Source organism: Syngnathus scovelli, chromosome 17, assembly GCF_024217435.2.
Source record: "Syngnathus scovelli strain Florida chromosome 17, RoL_Ssco_1.2, whole genome shotgun sequence".
Lineage (NCBI taxonomy): Eukaryota > Metazoa > Chordata > Actinopteri > Syngnathiformes > Syngnathidae > Syngnathus > Syngnathus scovelli.
Window position 1 is genome coordinate 10,806,932 of NC_090863.1, and position 16,435 is coordinate 10,823,366.

General features: G+C 48.7%; 2 long non-coding RNA genes across 4 annotated transcripts; one reads left to right on the forward strand and one right to left on the reverse strand.

The window, feature by feature from the left end:
• Window positions 1-867: 867 nt before the first annotated feature.
• On the forward strand, window positions 868-7,447 carry LOC125985050 (uncharacterized). Of its 2 annotated transcripts, XR_011085631.1 has the most exons (7): window positions 868-1,340; window positions 1,478-1,535; window positions 1,616-2,465; window positions 2,566-3,683; window positions 3,749-4,798; window positions 4,880-4,962; window positions 5,033-7,447. It is a non-coding gene; the product is annotated as an uncharacterized lncRNA (long non-coding RNA). The 2 variants fall into 2 exon arrangements; XR_011085630.1 differs by having other exon boundaries at window positions 3,749-4,962.
• Window positions 7,448-10,782: 3,335 nt separating this feature from the next.
• On the reverse strand, window positions 10,783-16,435 carry LOC125985098 (uncharacterized). 2 transcript variants are annotated; one of them, XR_011085641.1, is made up of 5 exons: window positions 15,862-16,435; window positions 14,547-15,761; window positions 13,432-14,481; window positions 13,268-13,350; window positions 10,783-13,197 (listed from the first exon to the last, which is right to left on the reverse strand). It is a non-coding gene; the product is annotated as an uncharacterized lncRNA (long non-coding RNA). The 2 variants fall into 2 exon arrangements; XR_011085640.1 differs by having other exon boundaries at window positions 13,268-14,481.

Here is a 16,435-nt window from a genome sequence, read left to right on the forward strand (position 1 = left end):
TAGGTACATCTCATGGACACTTCAATAGGTACACTACACGAGGTAAAAAAAATAAAAAAAAGAATAAATAAAGACTTAATTGCACAATATCTTACTGACCAAGAGCTCCTTAGGGCCGCATTCCAACATGTTTTCCAAGTCCTTTGACCATGATATTTCCCTAATAAAGTGGCCTGTTATTAGGTACACTTGAAAATAGCTTGACACCTGTGACCTTTGACCATAATATTTCCCTAATAAAGTGGCCTGTTATTAGGTACACTTGAAAATGGCGGTGTACCTAATGGAGTGTCCGTGTCATTCCCTCGTTAAGTGCAGGTGCGTAAAAAGTTTTAGCTCCTTTTGAACGTGAAAGTGGCTAAAAGTTTTCACGCACCTGCACTTAACGAGGGTCACTTGGAAAACATGTTGGAACGCGGCCCCGAGGACTAGAGCTTGACGCCTGTGACCTTTGACCATGATATTTCCCTAATAAAGTGGCCTGTTATTAGGTACACTTGAAAATGGCGGTGTACCTAATGGAGTGTCCGTGTCATTCCCTCGTTAAGTGCAGGTGCGTGAAAAGTTTTAACCCCTTTTGAACGTGAAAGTGGCTAAAAGTTTTCACGCACCTGCACTTAACGAGGGTCACTTGGAAAACATGTTGGAACGCGGCCCCGAGGACTAGAGCTTGACACCTGTGACCTTTGACCATGATATTTCCCCAATAAAGCGGCCTGTTATTAGGTACACTTGAAAATGGCGGTGTAGGTACACAATCATATTTTCAATGGAGTGTCCGTGTGATTCCCTCGTTAAGTGCGTGAAAAGTTTTAGCCACAATGTTGGGAAACATTGGTATAAGGCAGTGTTTCCCAACCAGTGTTCCGTGAGAGATGTTCAGCTGTGCTGTGGGAAATTGTCCAACATTAAATACCGAGCGCATTGTAAACAGGATCGCCAAACCACAGGTCGGTTAGCGCAAGGCCTGGTCAGCCACTTGCTAATAGTGCATGCGTGGCAAATTGGAGAATCTTGAGACTTCATGTTGTGGCATCGGCACAGACTCAGTTTATGTGTGTGTTGCTGTTAGTGTTGGCTCGTGAGTGAACGAGTCGTTCAAAAGAACGATTTTGTTTTCAGTGAACGAGAGTGAACAAATCACCTCCTAAAGTGATTCGTTCTTTTTTCAGTTCATATGACTTCAACCAGTAAGTGTCGGTAATGCGAGAAGAAGATTTGAATCGACGGATGTGACGTCAGGGCTTTAGGTCAATTGAAGACAGGTGTGCTCGATCAAGGGGAGTTATCATATGCAAGTGCCACCGAGCGCGTGGCGGCGGCGGCGGACAGTTTCTCAGGTAAGCGAGCATGCTAGCAAATGTTTGTCGTCTCCTGCCGTTTTTCACGACGGACGCCGTGTTTGTTGCACGATTGGCACGCTTTGCTGCCTTTTCTCACAAGCCTTTTTTTTTTTTTTACATTTTGTTTGTCGCAGGATTGTCGTACTCTCGTGACTCGGCAACGTCACGTCCACCGCGACGGTGGGCCTGGAGGTAAATTGTAGGCCGCAGGCCATTTAGCCCGTGAGCAAATGTTTGCAGTTTCTTACGATGCCATTTATTATTTCTTGCAGGATTTTCGCTGTCTAGGGAGTGCTTGAGGTTTCGGCACGGCACGGCACGCCACAATCCACTTTGCGTCGCGTCGCGTCGTTGCGCGTTTTGGTGGTATTTTAAATGTATTTCGCGGTTGGTTTTTTTCATGCTGGCCAGCATTTTTTTCATTCGTCTGTCTGTAGACTGTTCGTAAATGACGCCGCCGCTAAGCGCGTGTTTGTCTGTCTATAGGAAATGTTAGTTTGACTCTAGTCAACAATTTTTTTATTATTTTATATGATGCGTGTGCCATTTCCGTGTCATGCAAACTGGTGAATGCAACGTATGTTACGTCATGTCCAAATCGGACCAAATCCATTCAAAGACGGCGCCCGCCCGCCCGCTCTCGTTCCGTTACGCAACAAACATTTGCGCGGCGGGTTATTTTCTCCCGTCTTGGACGCCGCCAACCTGGATCATCTGTCCAATGTGAGGGGAGTTGATGAATGATGAAATTAAAATATGAATTATAATCCTGAATAATTATCATAATTTACTACAATGTGATGATTATATATTTTTTCAAATGTAAAACTCTACTTAGAATGTATCAAATTCAAATATGAACTATAATTTTGATCAATTATCATAACTTACTACATTATATTTTTTTTCAAATGTGAAACTCCTAGTATGTATAATTGTTGGTAAAAAAATCATGCCATTGGCACTCGACTCAATGTCTATTTTTGTTGCAATCATTTGCTTGTCTTTTGTAACACTAAAAACTGCCCAGCCAGCATCCTTCTATACAAAGCAAGCAGGAGGCTCTTGAAGGAGCCCGTTCAGTGATGTTGAGGACACTGAGAAAGAGTACTCCTAAATCAGGTGAAAACCTGTTTTTGTCAAGTTTCAACTTCCCAACACACAATGGTTGTCGAGTTTTAGCTTCCCAGCACACAATTAATGGCTGGCTGTGTTTTTGTAGGCTGCAAGAGGAGCCGAATGGGATAATTCCATATGAAAAGGCACAATGACCTATCCAAAGGAGCAATGGCCTATCCAAAGGAGCAATGGCCTATCCAAAGGAGCCATGGCCTATCCAAAGGAGCCATGGCCTATCCAAAGGAGCCATGGCCTATCCAAAGGAGCCATGGCCTATCCAAAGGAGCCATGGCCTATCCAAAGGAGCCATGGCCTATCCAAAGGAGCCATGGCCATATGCAATGGAGCCATGGCCATATGCAAAGGAGCCATGGCCATATGCAAAGGAGCAATGGCCATATGCAAAGGAGCAATGGCCATATGCAAAGGAGCAATGGCCATATCAAGTCAAGAATCAAGCATCGCGCTGCAAAAGTCGAAGTGTGCGGATCATGTGCCCAGGAGGGGGCAGTGTGGTTGCCTTTGGTTATGGGTGCACGACGGAAAGGTTGCAGGTGTGGACAGTGTTTGGGGGTCTGACGGTTGGTCTTGCTTAAGAGGTTGTGGCTTATCTGGATCCAGCGGTGTCTTGCGCTTGGTTGACATTGACGGCTCACTTAGGGGAGGACGTGGTGACTTGGATGGAGACAAAACTGAACTTTGACGCGGAGCCCAATGTCCAAGCTTGCCATATGACTTGTACCATTTTGTGTCTTTTTCTAACCTGCCACTGTCGTGCTCGCTGCGTTCTTTGTTCTCCCCCATCGGTGTAGGGCAGCGTTGGAGCGAGCCGATCCCGAATGTCCAGTTTTGCAATTTGACTTGTACTATTGTCTTTTTCTAACCTGCCCCTGTTGCACTTCATCTAACCCTAACCTACCACCACTGTGGTACTTGTGTTCTTTGTTCTCCCCTAGGTGTAGGACCGCATTGGACGGTAACATTTTGTCTTTTTCTAACCTACCACTGTCGTGCTTGATCTAAGCTGTGTGTCCTTTGTTCTCTAGGTGTAGGGGGCGGTGTTTGGGCGAGCCGGTCCACGAGGAAGACGTAATGATGCGAGCAGCGCCCAACTCATTGCATGTTCTGCCATTTGCAGGCCGGACGCAAAAGGGGGGGGGGGGCGCACAGCCCGATCCGACCGGGTGACGCTCACCAATAGTAGCTAGCCGCTGTGCTCAAGTAAGCAAGTGACTGACAACTTGGGGTGCTCTTTGAGTTTCTAACATTTGTTTCTGTTTCTGCAGACGGCGACCGGGATGTGACACGATCTGATCAGAGATGAACGGACCGCTGTGGCATCGCTCTGAAGTCGCCGACTTTTGAGGGAGACCCGCTTCCCTGGAGGCGTCGACCTGCGCAGCTTCAACGTGTGAAATGGATTTCTTTTTTTTTTTTTTAAATTACACCAGCGGTGTCCCAATGTCTGCTTGAGGGCTGCATACTGAAACAAATTCAGAATTCTTTGACACCAATTACTTCAATCAATCACGAAATGTTGCCATTGACATTTTGTGCTACAAAGCAGTGTTGCGTTCATTCATGTGGTGTGTTGATCAAGTTGCCCCGAGGCTGCCATTTGGACACCAATGGTGACGTGTGTGTGTAGGGCTGCACGTGTATTGGAAAACTGCCATATGGTGGTCTAGGTTATTGACATGCACTTTAAGACAGCAAACATTTGTTTTTTCATGTCTCAAATGAAACATGTTTTCTTGCCTAACTATTTGTAATGCGTTAAGACGATAAGTCATTGATGTAAGTTAAAGTTAACTCATCTAACTGATCTCATTGCGATCAAATAGTTAACCTCCATCCAAGAATTTTGCACAACTTGCCTCAATGCAGTGGTCTGGCCCAATACTGCCATATCATTGATTTTCCAAAATGTTGTGCAGCCCTCATTGAGTGCCAAACGCGCAGCGACGGGAAGCGCAAGCGCCCGCGCAGCGACGGGAAGCGCAAGCGCCCGCGCAGCGACGGGAAGCGCAAGCGCCCGCGCAGCGACGGGAAGCGCACGCTTCCCGCGCAGCGACGGGAAGCGCAAGCGCCCGCGCAGCGACGGGAAGCGCAAGCGCCCGCGCAGCGACGGGAAGCGCAAGCGACGGCGCAGCGAGACTTCTGTGCTTGTCTTGCAAGGTGGAAGAGCTGATGTATGAAACGAAGAGCCGGTGGACGGAGGCCACCAGACCCGCGATTGGTGAGCGGGGTGCAAAGGAAGGAATCACCCAAAGAAAGCAGTCGCCAAGTGTTGAAGAGGAGCCGGATGCATGACTGGCCAAGGCTGGCCAGAGGCGGTGACATGGCAATCCAATCTGCAAGGGTAGTGTACACACTTGTTGGTTTTAATTTGATTTCCTTATTTGTCTGCCGTTCAGGGTTGCCGGGGCGGCGGATGGGACGAGCGCCAGCCTGCACCGAGAGGGGCTGGGCTGCACCCACAAGACCAGGGAGGGGGCAGGTAATGAGTACGTTGACACATGTGAACCGCATGCAACTGAGTACCGTTTGTCTTTTTGCACTCGTGCGAGGCGGAAGACGAGTCCAACGCCGGCCTAAGTAGACCCGGACCTTGGCCAGTGACGAGCGGCCCACACGAGACTGATGGGTGCAGATGCAGCCAGCGTTTCGGGGGAGTATGACTTTGTTTTTTCTTTGGTGTTTTCCCTACCCCTGTCTGTTTGAATAGGGTAACTAGTAGCACGCACGAGCATTTGTGTTGCTGTGACCCTCAAGATACGAATTGGCAAAGTAGACACCCCCTGCCTACCTCCCTCCCTCTCTCTCGCTCTCTTTCTCCAATGCGCCCGGCAGTACCTGCATGGCCTGGTGCGCTCAGGGTGGAACGTGGCTATACCTTGCCCTTTGTGGAATAACAGGGTATAATGTCTGCCTGCCTGGGTCCCAGTGTCGTCGACGGTGTCGAGGACGAGGAGATTCTCCGTGACGTTCTCCGTGACGTCACGTCTTCCTCTTTTTTTCCTCTCGGGGCCAAGCCAGCTCTACTCAGGGGGAACTGGCCGGTTGCGCTTAAGTGCGCACCAAAGCCTCTTCTCATCTCCTCTTGCTCTCTCCCTCCCTGCCTCGCTCCCTCCCTTTTTCTAAGGGGTCGAACATTTCATAACCCGGATCGCTCCAATGCAGGAGGGCCGTTTGAGACATGCGTCAGCCCGTGCGTGCCGCTAGTTACCTGATTCAAACTTACCTTAGTCAAGGTTGGGGGGGAGGGGGGTGCTAGTGGAATTTTTCCCCTTGCCAAAACCACCACAATATGTCTGCCTTTCAGGATTGCTGAGGTAGTGGATTGGACGAGTGCCTGCACAGAGAGGGACTGGACAGGACCACGAGACCAGAGGGTAATAGTAAAAAACTTTATTTGTAGAGCACCTTTCATACAAGAAATGCAGCTCAAAGCATTTTACAACAAAGAGAGAAATTATAAGCATTGAATTCTTCATATAGGAACAGACATAAAAAGAAAACAAATATTAATGTATGCATACGCAATTAATAAAGGGAGCTTAAAATAGGAGCCAGCTTTAATAGACAGCTAATGAGTACGTCCGCAGAAGTAAACCGCATGCAACCGAGTGCTGTTTTTTTTTTTTTTTGCAGTGGCACGAGGTGGAGGATGAGTCGAAACGTCGGATACCGGCCGGGAGGATAACCCAACCGTCGGCCGACCTTGACGCCCGTGACGAGCGGCCTACGCAAGACGAATGGGTGCAGATACGGTGAGGGCAAAGCGCCCAGCCAGCGTTTAAGGAGAGTATGACTGTTTTTCCTTTTGTGCTTTCTTTCCCTCCCTCCACTTTTTCACTGGGTGTGCACACTGGTTGTCTGCATGATGCCTCTTTCTTTCTCAGCGCAGCGTCATTTTGCAATATTGTTGTTTTACTGTTGTTTTTTTAATAATGAAATGAACTGTTTGTACTGTAATTTTGTTTGTGTGCGTACGTGTACCACTGAACTGCAATTAAACTGTGAACTGAATTCATGTGGTCCATTTTAAGCATTGGCAGTCTATCGTACATACAAACTGGAATCATTTGAGACATTCTTAATGACAAGACAATTGTAAAGTTAGGCTGAAACAAAATTGACTTGATGAATATGCAGTGTCAGGCTTTTTTTTTTTTTTTTTTTTAAATCATACAAAGAAAAGCGGGATGCATTCTAAATGGTTGACAAAAGCCAAGTAGCCAGACACCCATACATGCAAACGACAAGCGCACAAACGGTCTCTGTTGCGATCAATAAGTCATCTTTGGCAACCCTGCTTTAAAATGGCCACCGAACTCAGAATCTTGCAGAATGTTGGTACATTTTTCTGTAAGAGTAAAAGCTGTCATTTGAATTTAGTCGGAGCCATGTTTTGGTTTGTTTTGAATCGTCATGCATCATGTGGGCATTCTTGTGAATAAAATCAACAGTGGTGTTTGCTTCTTGTTGGTGCTCTTGTAAATAAAGTAAACTTTGGCGTCAGTCATCATTCGCGATGTGCCTCAATCGATGGTGCATCGCTTGAATGTGGAACTTCTTGCATGTTTTGTTGCAGGGCTTGGCGTCCCCATTGGCTGTCTGACCACAAAGAAGGCTGCTGCTGTCCAGTCCAGGTTGCTGCTGTAGTCAATTGAATGTATAAACATAGTGTGTAACTTCCAGGACCTTAGCTTTCAATTCAAAGCAGTTGCGAAACTACACGGCCAGCGTCGGTACATGTACTGGGTGGTACCACCCAGTTCAGAGTGAAGTAAAGGCCAGAGTGTTCTTATTCATACCGGCATCCTTATGAAATTGTCCATATCAGAAAGGCTAGATGAATTCCAAGTGCTGCCACCGAGTAGCAGCATATTTGCCTCAACCTCTCTGATGCTGGGTCAATGCAATGCACCTTTCGTTGTTTTGCCCAAAACAACCTAAGAAATAAAGAAGTACTGCCGTTATCTCGCCAGTGTGCATGTGTGTTAAAAGTACAAGACAAACTCATTTGCATGATAGACGTCTAAACCACATGCTAGATATTTGCCTCAACCTGTCTGATGCTCTATTTAACTATGCGATAATTTTTAACAATTTCAATCATTGAAATTTTTAAGTACATTACAAATGATAGGCACCCCAATTAGACAGCTGGGTCAATGTGACCCGTCTTTTGCGGTTTGTTCTGCCCAAAGCAATCAAACAAATACACAAGTACTGCCGCCATCTTGACAATGTGCATGTCCCTCAAAAGTACAAAGCAAACAAGTTCATTTGTATAATACACTTCTAAACCACACGCTAAAATAATTCATGTGATGCAGAAAGTCTCCTTCTGTAGCTTGCTATGATTTGCCAATTTGAGCGATGACGTATGCGGACCAGAGGCTGGGGGTTGCTCGTCCATGTGCCTAATCGCTCGGGCATTGATACATCAGCAATGCTTCTTTCTAGGTCTCCTCATGTCCTCAGCACTGCAACCCTTTGTGCCGGTACACCATATGAAGTAAATGATGGAATATGGTGTGTTTTTTTACACCTCCTCTGTGTATCAAGCATACCAGATGGTGTTTTAGAACAGCCTAGAATAGTAAATTACAAAAAGTAAAAAAAACTTGTAAAGTTCAAAAAAGTTATTAATTCACTTATTAATCACTGCAAGTGAGAAGTACAGGCAAATGTCTGCCTAATCATAGTCAACGCAATGGAGCGAATATCGCAGCGCGGCGTATGCCGTAGGAGGCGGCAGGTGGCGCAGGCGGCATGGGCAGCGCAGGCGGCATGGAGCGCAGGCGGCGCAGGCGGCGCAGGCGGCATGGAGCGCAGGCGGCGCAAGCAGCAAGGGTGGGGAATCGAACCCTGGATCTCAGGTGTTCAAGCGCAGCGACGGAGCCACTCGCCAAGCGTGGCGAGCTCGGCAGTCACCCCGCTTTCACTTCGAGTCATTCTTATACGTTCAGTATTGCGCTCCGCGCGCGCTGGGTAAGTACAAAAGGGATCAGAGCGCCGCCGGCTGTCAGGTCACACTGGCCGACCGGTTAGTGACACGGCCTCTTGCCCCGTACAGTCCTGGTTCGATCCCAGGGGTGAGAACATTCACCGGGCTACTTTTGTAGGTGTCTGGATACATGCATATAGATTGCATATCCAAGTATTTATTTATGTGTAAGCACCCAGTGTGGCCCCGCCCGGAAGTGGGCGGGGCGATGCAGCTGGCCCCGCCCCCGTCGAAATGGCCCCGCCCCTGGCCCCGCCCCCTGCCCTACTAAATGACAGTAGGGCAGGGGGCGGGGCTACGCCCCGCCCCCCTGCCCTACTAAATGACAGTAGGGTAGGGGGCGGGGCGGAGCCCCGCCCCCTGCCCTACTAAATGACAGTAGGGTAGGGGGCGGGGCGAAGCCCCGCCCCCTGCCCTACTAAATGACAGTAGGGTAGGGGGCGGGGCGAAGCCCCGCCCCCTGCCCTACAAAAGACAATTGAAAGTGTATTGAAAGACAGTAGGGTAGGGGGCGGGGCGAAGCCCCGCCCCCTACCCTACTGTCTTTCAATACACTATTAAAAGACAGTAGGGTAGGGGGCGGGGCGAAGCCCCGCCCCCTACCCTACTGTCTTTTAATAGTGTATTGAAATTGAATTGAAGACTATTAAAAGACAGTAGGGTAGGGGGCGGGGCTTCGCCCCGCCCCCTACCCTACTGTCTTTTAATAGTGTATTGAAAGACAGTAGGGTAGGGGGCGGGGCTTCGCCCCGCCCCCTACCCTACTGTCTTTCAATACACTTTCAATTGTCTTTTGTAGGGCAGGGGGCGGGGCTTCGCCCCGCCCCCTACCCTACTGTCATTTAGTAGGGCAGGGGGGCGGGGCTTCGCCCCGCCCCCTACCCTACTGTCATTTAGTAGGGCAGGGGGGCGGGGCTACGCCCCGCCCCCCTGCCCTACTGTCATTTAGTAGGGCAGGGGGGCGGGGCTACGCCCCGCCCCCCTGCCCTACTGTCATTTAGTAGGGCAGGGGGCGGGGCCAGGGGCGGGGCCATTTCGACGGGGGCGGGGCCAGCTGCATCGCCCCGCCCACTTCCGGCGGGGCCACACTGGGTGCTTACACATAAATAAATACTTGGATATGCAATCTATATGCATGTATCCAGACACCTACAAAAGTAGCCCGGTGAATGTTCTCACCCCTGGGATCGAACCAGGACTGTACGGGGCAAGAGGCCGTGTCACTAACCGGTCGGCCAGTGTGACCTGACAGCCGGCGGCGCTCTGATCCCTTTTGTACTTACCCAGCGCGCGCGGAGCGCAATACTGAACGTATAAGAATGACTCGAAGTGAAAGCGGGGTGACTGCCGAGCTCGCCACGCTTGGCGAGTGGCTCCGTCGCTGCGCTTGAACACCTGAGATCCAGGGTTCGATTCCCCACCCTTGCTGCTTGCGCCGCCTGCGCTCCATGCCGCCTGCGCCGCCTGCGCCGCCTGCGCTCCATGCCGCCTGCGCTGCCCATGCCGCCTGCGCCACCTGCCGCCTCCTACGGCATACGCCGCGCTGCGATATTCGCTCCATTGCGTTGACTATGATTAGGCAGACATTTGCCTGTACTTCTCACTTGCAGTGATTAATAAGTGAATTAATAACTTTTTTGAACTTTACAAGTTTTTTTTACTTTTTGTAATTTACTATTCTAGGCTGTTCTAAAACACCATCTGGTATGCTTGATACACAGAGGAGGTGTAAAAAAACACACCATATTCCATCATTTACTTCATATGGTGTACCGGCACAAAGGGTTGCAGTGCTGAGGACATGAGGAGACCTAGAAAGAAGCATTGCTGATGTATCAATGCCCGAGCGATTAGGCACATGGACGAGCAACCCCCAGCCTCTGGTCCGCATACGTCATCGCTCAAATTGGCAAATCATAGCAAGCTACAGAAGGAGACTTTCTGCATCACATGAATTATTTTAGCGTGTGGTTTAGAAGTGTATTATACAAATGAACTTGTTTGCTTTGTACTTTTGAGGGACATGCACATTGTCAAGATGGCGGCAGTACTTGTGTATTTGTTTGATTGCTTTGGGCAGAACAAACCGCAAAAGACGGGTCACATTGACCCAGCTGTCTAATTGGGGTGCCTATCATTTGTAATGTACTTAAAAATTTCAATGATTGAAATTGTTAAAAATTATCGCATAGTTAAATAGAGCATCAGACAGGTTGAGGCAAATATCTAGCATGTGGTTTAGACGTCTATCATGCAAATGAGTTTGTCTTGTACTTTTAACACACATGCACACTGGCGAGATAACGGCAGTACTTCTTTATTTCTTAGGTTGTTTTGGGCAAAACAACGAAAGGTGCATTGCATTGACCCAGCATCAGAGAGGTTGAGGCAAATATGCTGCTACTCGGTGGCAGCACTTGGAATTCATCTAGCCTTTCTGATATGGACAATTTCATAAGGATGCCGGTATGAATAAGAACACTCTGGCCTTTACTTCACTCTGAACTGGGTGGTACCACCCAGTACATGTACCGACGCTGGCCGTGTAGTTTCGCAACTGCTTTGAATTGAAAGCTAAGGTCCTGGAAGTTACACACTATGTTTATACATTCAATTGACTACAGCAGCAACCTGGACTGGACAGCAGCAGCCTTCTTTGTGGTCAGACAGCCAATGGGGACGCCAAGCCCTGCAACAAAACATGCAAGAAGTTCCACATTCAAGCGATGCACCATCGATTGAGGCACATCGCGAATGATGACTGACGCCAAAGTTTACTTTATTTACAAGAGCACCAACAAGAAGCAAACACCACTGTTGATTTTATTCACAAGAATGCCCACATGATGCATGACGATTCAAAACAAACCAAAACATGGCTCCGACTAAATTCAAATGACAGCTTTTACTCTTACAGAAAAATGTACCAACATTCTGCAAGATTCTGAGTTCGGTGGCCATTTTAAAGCAGGGTTGCCAAAGATGACTTATTGATCGCAACAGAGACCGTTTGTGCGCTTGTCGTTTGCATGTATGGGTGTCTGGCTACTTGGCTTTTGTCAACCATTTAGAATGCATCCCGCTTTTCTTTGTATGATTTAAAAAAAAAAAAAAAAAAAAGCCTGACACTGCATATTCATCAAGTCAATTTTGTTTCAGCCTAACTTTACAATTGTCTTGTCATTAAGAATGTCTCAAATGATTCCAGTTTGTATGTACGATAGACTGCCAATGCTTAAAATGGACCACATGAATTCAGTTCACAGTTTAATTGCAGTTCAGTGGTACACGTACGCACACAAACAAAATTACAGTACAAACAGTTCATTTCATTATTAAAAAAACAACAGTAAAACAACAATATTGCAAAATGACGCTGCGCTGAGAAAGAAAGAGGCATCATGCAGACAACCAGTGTGCACACCCAGTGAAAAAGTGGAGGGAGGGAAAGAAAGCACAAAAGGAAAAACAGTCATACTCTCCTTAAACGCTGGCTGGGCGCTTTGCCCTCACCGTATCTGCACCCATTCGTCTTGCGTAGGCCGCTCGTCACGGGCGTCAAGGTCGGCCGACGGTTGGGTTATCCTCCCGGCCGGTATCCGACGTTTCGACTCATCCTCCACCTCGTGCCACTGCAAAAAAAAAAAAAAACAGCACTCGGTTGCATGCGGTTTACTTCTGCGGACGTACTCATTAGCTGTCTATTAAAGCTGGCTCCTATTTTAAGCTCCCTTTATTAATTGCGTATGCATACATTAATATTTGTTTTCTTTTTATGTCTGTTCCTATATGAAGAATTCAATGCTTATAATTTCTCTCTTTGTTGTAAAATGCTTTGAGCTGCATTTCTTGTATGAAAGGTGCTCTACAAATAAAGTTTTTTACTATTACCCTCTGGTCTCGTGGTCCTGTCCAGTCCCTCTCTGTGCAGGCACTCGTCCAATCCACTACCTCAGCAATCCTGAAAGGCAGACATATTGTGGTGGTTTTGGCAAGGGGAAAAATTCCACTAGCACCCCCCTCCCCCCCAACCTTGACTAAGGTAAGTTTGAATCAGGTAACTAGCGGCACGCACGGGCTGACGCATGTCTCAAACGGCCCTCCTGCATTGGAGCGATCCGGGTTATGAAATGTTCGACCCCTTAGAAAAAGGGAGGGAGCGAGGCAGGGAGGGAGAGAGCAAGAGGAGATGAGAAGAGGCTTTGGTGCGCACTTAAGCGCAACCGGCCAGTTCCCCCTGAGTAGAGCTGGCTTGGCCCCGAGAGGAAAAAAAGAGGAAGACGTGACGTCACGGAGAACGTCACGGAGAATCTCCTCGTCCTCGACACCGTCGACGACACTGGGACCCAGGCAGGCAGACATTATACCCTGTTATTCCACAAAGGGCAAGGTATAGCCACGTTCCACCCTGAGCGCACCAGGCCATGCAGGTACTGCCGGGCGCATTGGAGAAAGAGAGCGAGAGAGAGGGAGGGAGGTAGGCAGGGGGTGTCTACTTTGCCAATTCGTATCTTGAGGGTCACAGCAACACAAATGCTCGTGCGTGCTACTAGTTACCCTATTCAAACAGACAGGGGTAGGGAAAACACCAAAGAAAAAACAAAGTCATACTCCCCCGAAACGCTGGCTGCATCTGCACCCATCAGTCTCGTGTGGGCCGCTCGTCACTGGCCAAGGTCCGGGTCTACTTAGGCCGGCGTTGGACTCGTCTTCCGCCTCGCACGAGTGCAAAAAGACAAACGGTACTCAGTTGCATGCGGTTCACATGTGTCAACGTACTCATTACCTGCCCCCTCCCTGGTCTTGTGGGTGCAGCCCAGCCCCTCTCGGTGCAGGCTGGCGCTCGTCCCATCCGCCGCCCCGGCAACCCTGAACGGCAGACAAATAAGGAAATCAAATTAAAACCAACAAGTGTGTACACTACCCTTGCAGATTGGATTGCCATGTCACCGCCTCTGGCCAGCCTTGGCCAGTCATGCATCCGGCTCCTCTTCAACACTTGGCGACTGCTTTCTTTGGGTGATTCCTTCCTTTGCACCCCGCTCACCAATCGCGGGTCTGGTGGCCTCCGTCCACCGGCTCTTCGTTTCATACATCAGCTCTTCCACCTTGCAAGACAAGCACAGAAGTCTCGCTGCGCCGTCGCTTGCGCTTCCCGTCGCTGCGCGGGCGCTTGCGCTTCCCGTCGCTGCGCGGGCGCTTGCGCTTCCCGTCGCTGCGCGGGAAGCGTGCGCTTCCCGTCGCTGCGCGGGCGCTTGCGCTTCCCGTCGCTGCGCGGGCGCTTGCGCTTCCCGTCGCTGCGCGGGCGCTTGCGCTTCCCGTCGCTGCGCGTTTGGCACTCAATGAGGGCTGCACAACATTTTGGAAAATCAATGATATGGCAGTATTGGGCCAGACCACTGCATTGAGGCAAGTTGTGCAAAATTCTTGGATGGAGGTTAACTATTTGATCGCAATGAGATCAGTTAGATGAGTTAACTTTAACTTACATCAATGACTTATCGTCTTAACGCATTACAAATAGTTAGGCAAGAAAACATGTTTCATTTGAGACATGAAAAAACAAATGTTTGCTGTCTTAAAGTGCATGTCAATAACCTAGACCACCATATGGCAGTTTTCCAATACACGTGCAGCCCTACACACACACGTCACCATTGGTGTCCAAATGGCAGCCTCGGGGCAACTTGATCAACACACCACATGAATGAACGCAACACTGCTTTGTAGCACAAAATGTCAATGGCAACATTTCGTGATTGATTGAAGTAATTGGTGTCAAAGAATTCTGAATTTGTTTCAGTATGCAGCCCTCAAGCAGACATTGGGACACCGCTGGTGTAATTTAAAAAAAAAAAAAAGAAATCCATTTCACACGTTGAAGCTGCGCAGGTCGACGCCTCCAGGGAAGCGGGTCTCCCTCAAAAGTCGGCGACTTCAGAGCGATGCCACAGCGGTCCGTTCATCTCTGATCAGATCGTGTCACATCCCGGTCGCCGTCTGCAGAAACAGAAACAAATGTTAGAAACTCAAAGAGCACCCCAAGTTGTCAGTCACTTGCTTACTTGAGCACAGCGGCTAGCTACTATTGGTGAGCGTCACCCGGTCGGATCGGGCTGTGCGCCCCCCCCCCCCTTTTGCGTCCGGCCTGCAAATGGCAGAACATGCAATGAGTTGGGCGCTGCTCGCATCATTACGTCTTCCTCGTGGACCGGCTCGCCCAAACACCGCCCCCTACACCTAGAGAACAAAGGACACACAGCTTAGATCAAGCACGACAGTGGTAGGTTAGAAAAAGACAAAATGTTACCGTCCAATGCGGTCCTACACCTAGGGGAGAACAAAGAACACAAGTACCACAGTGGTGGTAGGTTAGGGTTAGATGAAGTGCAACAGGGGCAGGTTAGAAAAAGACAATAGTACAAGTCAAATTGCAAAACTGGACATTCGGGATCGGCTCGCTCCAACGCTGCCCTACACCGATGGGGGAGAACAAAGAACGCAGCGAGCACGACAGTGGCAGGTTAGAAAAAGACACAAAATGGTACAAGTCATATGGCAAGCTTGGACATTGGGCTCCGCGTCAAAGTTCAGTTTTGTCTCCATCCAAGTCACCACGTCCTCCCCTAAGTGAGCCGTCAATGTCAACCAAGCGCAAGACACCGCTGGATCCAGATAAGCCACAACCTCTTAAGCAAGACCAACCGTCAGACCCCCAAACACTGTCCACACCTGCAACCTTTCCGTCGTGCACCCATAACCAAAGGCAACCACACTGCCCCCTCCTGGGCACATGATCCGCACACGTCGACTTTTGCAGCGCGATGCTTGATTCTTGACTTGATATGGCCATTGCTCCTTTGCATATGGCCATGGCTCCTTTGCATATGGCCATGGCTCCTTTGGATAGGCCACGGCTCCTTTGGATAGGCCACGGCTCCTTTGGATAGGCCACGGCTCCTTTGGATAGGCCACGGCTCCTTTGGATAGGCCACGGCTCCTTTGGATAGGCCACGGCTCCTTTGGATAGGCCACGGCTCCTTTGGATAGGCCACGGCTCCTTTGGATAGGCCACGGCTCCTTTGGATAGGCCACGGCTCCTTTGGATAGGCCACGGCTCCTTTGGATAGGCCACGGCTCCTTTGGATAGGCCACGGCTCCTTTGGATAGGCCATCGCTCCTTTGGATAGGCCATCGCTCCTTTGGATAGGCCATCGCTCCTTTGGATAGGCCATTGTGCCTTTTCATATGGAATTATCCCATTCGGCTCCTCTTGCAGCCTACAAAAACACAGCCAGCCATTAATTGTGTGCTGGGAAGCTAAAACTCGACAACCATTGTGTGTTGGGAAGTTGAAACTTGACAAAAACAGGTTTTCACCTGATTTAGGAGTACTCTTTCTCAGTGTCCTCAACATCACTGAACGGGCTCCTTCAAGAGCCTCCTGCTTGCTTTGTATAGAAGGATGCTGGCTGGGCAGTTTTTAGTGTTACAAAAGACAAGCAAATGATTGCAACAAAAATAGACATTGAGTCGAGTGCCAATGGCATGATTTTTTTACCAACAATTATACATACTAGGAGTTTCACATTTGAAAAAAAAAATATATAATGTAGTAAGTTATGATAATTGATCAAAATTATAGTTTATATTTGAATTTGATACATTCTAAGTAGAGTTTTACATTTGAAAAAATATATAATCATCACATTGTAGTAAATTATGATAATTATTCAGGATTATAATTCATATTTTAATTTCATCATTCATCAACTCCCCTCACATTGGACAGATGATCCAGGTTGGCGGCGTCCAAGACGGGAGAAAATAACCCGCCGCGCAAATGTTTGTTGCGTAACGGAACGAGAGCGGGCGGGCGGGCGCCGTCTTTGAATGGATTTGGTCCGATTTGGACATGACGTAACATGCGTTGCATTCACCAGTTTGCATGACG